The sequence below is a fragment of the Sinocyclocheilus rhinocerous genome, unplaced genomic scaffold (genome assembly GCF_001515625.1).
Source record: "Sinocyclocheilus rhinocerous isolate Xijiao unplaced genomic scaffold, SAMN03320098_v1.1 scaffold186, whole genome shotgun sequence".
Lineage (NCBI taxonomy): Eukaryota > Metazoa > Chordata > Actinopteri > Cypriniformes > Cyprinidae > Sinocyclocheilus > Sinocyclocheilus rhinocerous.
Window position 1 is genome coordinate 326,795 of NW_015662005.1, and position 7,228 is coordinate 334,022.

General features: G+C 37.8%; 1 protein-coding gene across 3 annotated transcripts in view; it reads left to right on the forward strand.

Moving 5' to 3' along the window:
* Nucleotides 1-214: 214 nt before the first annotated feature.
* Nucleotides 215-7,228, forward strand: part of LOC107727313 (zinc finger protein 438-like) — a 50,968-nt gene continuing 43,954 nt past the window's right edge. For all 3 annotated transcript variants that reach the window (XM_016537154.1, XM_016537148.1, XM_016537149.1), the window contains exon 1: nucleotides 215-352. The gene's annotated coding sequence lies outside the window, so the exon portion shown is untranslated. The remainder of the gene's footprint in view (nucleotides 353-7,228) is intronic.

A 7,228-nucleotide genomic window follows, 5' to 3' on the forward strand; every position in this document is an offset into this window, starting at 1 on the left:
AAACCGGTGTTGCCTGAGCCGTACCATTTTCCTTAAAAGGGGTGGATGTGGAACTTTGTCATTGGATTATGAGCAAATATCGAGGGTGTTTTGCTTAAATATTACGCTTTATAACAAACAGTATTTCATTTTGTATCAAAATGTATAATTTATGGTGCACTATTTTGCGTTTATCATAAATATCCCACACTTCCACTTTGTAACAGCCACCGTTTGGGATTTAAGGTCTCGCCCAAAAATGGCTGTGGAGAAACATTTATGAAGATGTGTCGATCTACTCACCTAATTAATGTGGCGCATGCTCCAAATTAACCAAGAGTCCCCTGATCGAGCCGGAGGGCATTTCTGGAAGGTGAGGCACAAGATTTTACGTTATTTCGTGCAGAAAAAGAGGAATCCAATGGGCTCACCGTGCAGTCGTGTTACGACTTTATTTTCAGCCAATAGGAATACCAGTGCGATCACAGGCCAGGGCCTTCAAGGATGTGTTTATGCACATAAAACAGCAATAAATCAACACTGAGCATCAAACTACATAAAAACAGAGCTTTAGCACAGAAACTGCAACGACACGTTCTTAAAAACCATTGCAAAGTTCATATTCGCAATGAGGGGATTCATATCTCTGTGCATAGTAACCACAGTTCTCATGCAGTAGCGGTTTTAAAGTGACATATTGTATTAACAGAATAGTAATAGCACCGTCACATCCATATAAATTCAGTGTATTTGCATAACTTGTGATTGCAGAGACATTGTTGATCTCTTTAACTGCACTGCGAGATGTTTTTACCCTTAATTAGTTATCATGACATAAAATGGTGAAACGTTTTCTACTATCTTTGTTTTTAAGTCTGTAACGTTACGTGCGACTAAAATTTCACCGAATGTCAATTTCTGAGACGATATTTCATATTCGCATTAATGGTTGTCAACAGGTGCTATCAGTGTTGACATTTACTTGTATTGTTAGTAACATTTCCCCCATGAGCACCTTAGTAACAATGGCATGGAATGAGTAGAAGTAGTAATACTAAGGATTGGGAAATGTAAGATACAATAGCTTATTTTTCTATACATTTGCTTGTGGAAGTATAATGGTAATATTTGTGTGATGATGACGTAACTCACTGCATGGTATTGTGATTGTATGTGTTACACCCACATTTAGCATAGTTGAAGGTAGAAGGTCGTAATATTTGCTTTGCTTTGCTTTGGGTGTGTATATTACGTACCTAATGCATTATTAGACTTTGGAAAACTCCCTTTATCATAATGTAATATTGTTCGTACGTGTCTGATCTCTTAGCTATCAGTTTGTAAATATCATCATAAGCCAGCCTGTTAAATGAGGTCCTATAAGTCCTGTTTACTCACATTATGGTGATTTGAATTTGAGTTTCACACAGTTTCAACAGTGTAACTGCAACCGCTTTCACACCAACAGTATATCTGCAAGAAAGTGTTGTTTGTCTCTGTCACTGTATTATACTTGCATTGACCCAGACAGATGCCTTTTTTCAAACAATATGTGAGCAGTTTGCTCCAGTGCGTTATGTTGCTGTTTGTGCATTATGTAAGCCTGTATTTCAAAAGACTGTGTTAAAAATAGGATTGTAGTATTTTTTCAAAGTATTTTCCACTAAGTTTAGCGTGGTACACATTTTAAAAATAGGTTCAGAGCTGAAACACAACTCACACCTACACTTCTGATATGCAGTGCCATTGCTTGGGAATAGCCTATTAGTATTGTTGCTGAAATATCTGCTGCTTTCACATACAGTGTGAAACAGGCCTAGCTCATCTAACAACAAATCAAAGTTGGACTATCATAAGTAAATGTACCAATCTGTGATTGTTTGTTTACGTATGCATGCATGACCAGTGACATTTCAAACTAGCAAATAAACCTTGTTGGGATTCCAAATGTTAAAATAATATTTTCTCAGTTAAGCTACAAATCATTCTGGACATTAGATTGGAAATTTGCCAGGTAGTGTCAGGAAAATTGTCTCAATTTGTTAAATTCATAAATGCATGCATGTGCTTGTTGCAGTTTTTGGTGATGAGAATTGGCATTTAAGATGAACTGAACTAGTAAAGGCTTTACAGTAAGGTTCTGTCAGACTGGAAACATTTTGGAAATCAGAGTGGAAGCCAGGTTTATAACATATGTAGGATTGTAAGCAAGCATTTTCAAGTGATGATTATGTTGCTTAGCTTAAAGCTAACCTTACATGAGTGTAAAACAATTGACGTGTTGTTTTGGAGGCTTATCTGTTTATATTTGCTAAGTTACTACGCTAGAGACAAGAATATTAAGATTTAAATGGTACAAAGGATGAATTTGTTACCACAGTCCTTCAAAGAAAAAGGCATGTTTTTGAAAGACAGATAATGCATTTGATGGCAGGTACGTTTTAGTCTGTTCGTCACAAAAAGTTACTGTATGGCTTAAGAAGACTTGGAATGTAGTGTTTTAGTTGTATGGACTACTTTTATGGTGTTCCACGATATAAAGTCCTAAAGATTTGGACATAAGTTTCATTTTTGGGTGAACTGTTCCTTTTAGAGCTTTTGAGTCATACTTTAATAGCTACAGAGTTAAAGATGTGACCAGAAATGCTTAAAGGGGTCATATGATGCGATTTCATTTTTTCCTTTCTCTTTAGAGTATATAATGCTACTGGAAAATATTGGTTCTTTCAAACGTTTAGAAAGGGTTAACTGAAATGCAGGAGTTAAGAAAAGCCTTTTCTGCTCAAGTAACGTTTTTTCCTCATCAAAATATTTGACTTTAAACTTAAAACTTCTTGAGAGAAATTTAGGGCATCGCTGAGAATCTTCTGATGGTTATGGTGTAGCTGTTGGCAGTTGAAATTCATTTCTGTGGTGTCACTGAGCACATTCTTTCAGGGATTTTGCAAAATGTTATTAAATACACCGCTGCATGGACGTGTTGCACGGCAGGGAAGCGCACACATGCACTCTCCTTTTGGAGGATGCTGAGGTTTATTTTGGCAGTTGTCATGACGTTGTGTGGTTTCACATGTGGTGAGAGAGAGAAGGGAGGGAGACCCTTTTCATAGCAGAGATGCTTATTTAACGTTTCCGGTCAATCAGAATCATGTCAACATCACTGCATGCATGCACACATACAACATTTATCCCATACACACAAACCTAGCCAGAAAAAGATAGCTATCTTAAACTCTCTTTCAACTCCTTGGTCGGTGACTTTGTAGTGATTACTCGCAGGAGACCGTTCACCTATTTGCACAGTGCTCGAGCAAGATGTGTGTGGTCAGAAATAAGGCTTTCCACAATTAGGGATCAAAACTGTGGAGGAATCGGCACTGTGATTACTGGGATTATTCTGAGCAGATGCAGAACAAATTTCTTTGTTGTAGCAGCGCAGTGCTTCATGGCAAGGTGCGACGTGTGGCCAAAGTAAACATGTGAACATGGAGCCGTGCATATTTTATGAGTAAATAATTTCTTTGTTCAAGGGGACCAGGTTTGCTGCGATGACAAGATTCAGAATTTCCACCATTATCTGATATAATTCAAAGAGGTCATGTGTGGTGAAACCTCATGATTTCCTGTTTATTTTACAGGCTATGGAGTGCATTCAAATATTTTCTCACAATACACGTTTTTTCTTTTGTTTCTTTATTTTGTTGTTGTTGTAGTTTTAGAGACAAACCTGACCTGTTTTTCTACACCTGAACAAGCTAGATACACTCCGTTTACTACCTTTATGCATAGATAGCTAATGGAAAGTTCTAAGCACATGTACACTGCCATTCAAAAGTTTGGGGTCAGAAAGATTTTAATACTTTTAAGAATTTATTACAGCAAGAAATTAATACTTTTAGCAAAGATGCATTAAATTGAGCGAAAATGGCAAATACTTGTACATTATTACAAAAGATTTCAAGTACGTTGTTTTTGAACTTTCTGTTCATCAAATCCTAAAAAAATGTATTATGGTTTCCACAAACATATTAAGAAGCACAACTGATTTTAACATTGATGGTAAGAAATGTTTCTTAAGCACCAAATCAGCTTATTAGATTGATTTATGAAGGATCACGTGACAGTAAAATAGCAAACAGTTATTTAAAATTGTTATAATAATTCACAAATATACTGTTTTACTGTATTTTTTATAAACTAAATGCAGCCTTGATGAGTGTAAGAAACTTCTTTTTAACCACTTACTGTGCGCCCCTATTTTTGAGCATTTTCTGAAAAACGACATACCCAAATAAAAATGTCTGTAGCTCTTGAACCCTATGGTCTATATTTATAAACCTGGTATTGTTTGAAACTACACACTTGACCCTTTGTTACTCTGGAGTCATAATAAAGCAACAGAGTAAAACAAGGTAAATTGAACATGAAAGTGACTCACGATATCTTTGAATGAAATTCACTAAGGGAAAAATGGATAACAAAGGAGGATCTTTCGTTTTCCCCCCTATTTTTTCGTTGTTTTGGATTAAAAAGTGGGATGCATTTTGAAGAGTGGACTCTTAACTTGAAATGTGTGCTGGTGTTTCTTGGAATAGTCCAAGCTGACCAGAACTATAGGTATATACACTATAGGCCGTTCACTTTGTACATGTTTAAATGACGGTCCTTCAGCATTTATGTTAACCCTTTCCTCTCTGGTGTATTGATTTAAAAAACAAGCTCAGAACATGGATCTTGAGTGTTTTAGCTGTCAAATGATATATAGTTTATGATAGTTGATTGAATATTGTTTTAAAACAAAGGTAATAAATAGCACAAACACGCCTAAACACGCCCTTCCGGCCCGTGGGCGGGCTTAACAGGTTAAAAACCCCAAACTTTTGAATGGTTCTCTAAGAACAATGTTTTTGAAGCAAACCACTGAACAAATGTATGATTTATTTGTTTTCTCTTTTACTTTTTTAACTTCTGTCATAATTTCCACGTAAGACAGAAAGGCATACAGGTTTGAGACAACATGAGGATGAGTAATTAATGACAGAAATTTATTTTTTTGGCTGAATTAAGCACTTTTACAACTGTGAAGACATCATTTATGCTGTTTGGAATTTAGTGCCAGTGTCTGTATTTGTGCTTTGGTCCAAAAGAGTCTTGTGACATTTGCATATTTATGACATCACATCATTATAGTTGTATTTTTTTTCTGCTGCAGAAAGGTATTTATCTTTAAAGCCCCGTTCACACCGCCAGCGACTTTTTCGCTGCTTGTCGCTTGTGGCTGGCAATTGAGGTCGCTAGTGGGCGTTCCCACTACTGGTTGCCTAGTTACCCCCGTAACACTCCACTACAGCAGATGAATCACGTGCTCTCCACTGACTTCACTCCCATTGGTTGTCGCTCGCGAAATTCGCTGCTTATTTGCAAAAGCATTCACAGTATTTAAAAGCAAAGCCTTTTGAATCAATCATGTCCGTACTTACTCAAACTAGTGGCTCATTTACATTGAATAGTTTTTCTTTGTCATCATCATAATCAGCATTATCATCATCCTTATTATCAGTAAAGGGAAGCACCTCACTAATCATGGCCAGATAATTAAGAGTACATTGATTACGCAGGAGCGACAAGACTGCTTCTTTCACTAGAATGTCTGTGCAGCAGAAACTCGCCTTAGTTTAAAAAAAAAAAAAAAAAGCCAACACCTTGTACAAGAAAAGTGCATAAAAGTGTGAATTATGTATGTGGTGGCATTGGACTGAGGGCAGAGTGGCTGTGGTAATGGACTGGTGAAGGTTTCATTTGCTGCTGTATTGCATCTCACAGCAGCATGTAGGAAACTTTAAGAAATTCTTTTGTTGTCAGGGTGCTAATAAAGTCATTAATTTTAAGAAGCTTTCACAGGAGATTTGGGGGCAGGTCTCAGTCCATTTTTGATAGAATTCAGTTTGTTTGGCGTGCACCTAACTCCACCTAAGTCCACATGAACACCAGCCTTGAGTTATGCTGCACCTTCCTATCTGTTTGCACATCTGGCTAGGGCTGTGCAAAAAATCGAATGCGATTTTCATGCGCATCTCGTCAGTAAAGCCGCTTCTGGTGATTAGTAGTAAATCTCCAGCACGTGCTTTCAGATGGAGCGGCATTTACTACACAGAGCTGTAGATCACTGACAAGCTACACAAAATCACGTTCAAAATTGCAGGCGATTCATTGCCGATTTGATTTTTTGCACAGCCCTACATCTGGCCATTATAATTTTTCCCCCAATTCTTCTTTGTAAAACTATTCTGGATTTGTCTGGTTGCATGGAGATCATGAGTGGAGAGGCTTTTATTCAAGCCCGCTCATAAATTCTCAGTTGGCTTGAGATCTGGACTGTGGATGGGCCACTCCAGGATATTAACATTGTTGTTTTTAAGCCATCCCTGTGTAGCACTGGCTTTATGCTTTGGGTCATTGTCTTGCTGGATAACAAATCTTCTTCCAAGTCGCAGGTGTTTTGCAGACTCCATCAGGTTTTTTCTCCAGTGTGTTTCCCTGTGTTTTGCTACATTTATTTCACCCATCCACCTCACGAGCCCTCCGGGGCCTGATGCAGAGACGTGGGGATGCACAGCATGATGCTGCCATAACCATGTTTCACAGTGGGGATGGCGTCTTTCCAATTCACTTTCATTTGCATACTCCTGGTCAGACATACATAGTATGTTATATAATGTAGTTTACTGCATTTGTCATAGCTGCCGTCTTCAAAGATAAAATGCATGTCTTGAAGCATATCTTGCCATGCATTTGTGGCAGGCAAATGTCATTGTGATATTATTATGGCAAATTCACAAAGGAACAAATACTTAAGTGAATGCCTATATTACAGTGAAATTTGTGTCTTCTCATTCTAATTACCTACTGCTGCAGTAAACATCTGGTGCTAGTACTCATGGTGGTGCTCAAATGTAATGTACCGTGGTTCAGACTAGGGATGCACCGATACCACTTTTTCCAGTACTCGCCCGATACCAATACTTTTATTTTTTGTACTTGCCGATACCGAGTACCGATACCGATATTTTTATAGTATTTGTAAATTTTTTAAATATTGGGTACAGAAAAAAAAAAAAAACGACAAGCTCGCGCATGTGCGCCGCCGCGCGCTCAGTCCACTCAGCGTGCTTTGCTTATAGGGATGGGCGATATCTTATCATTTGCGATATACCGGTAAAAATTCTCCACACGATAAGAATTCGTCTTC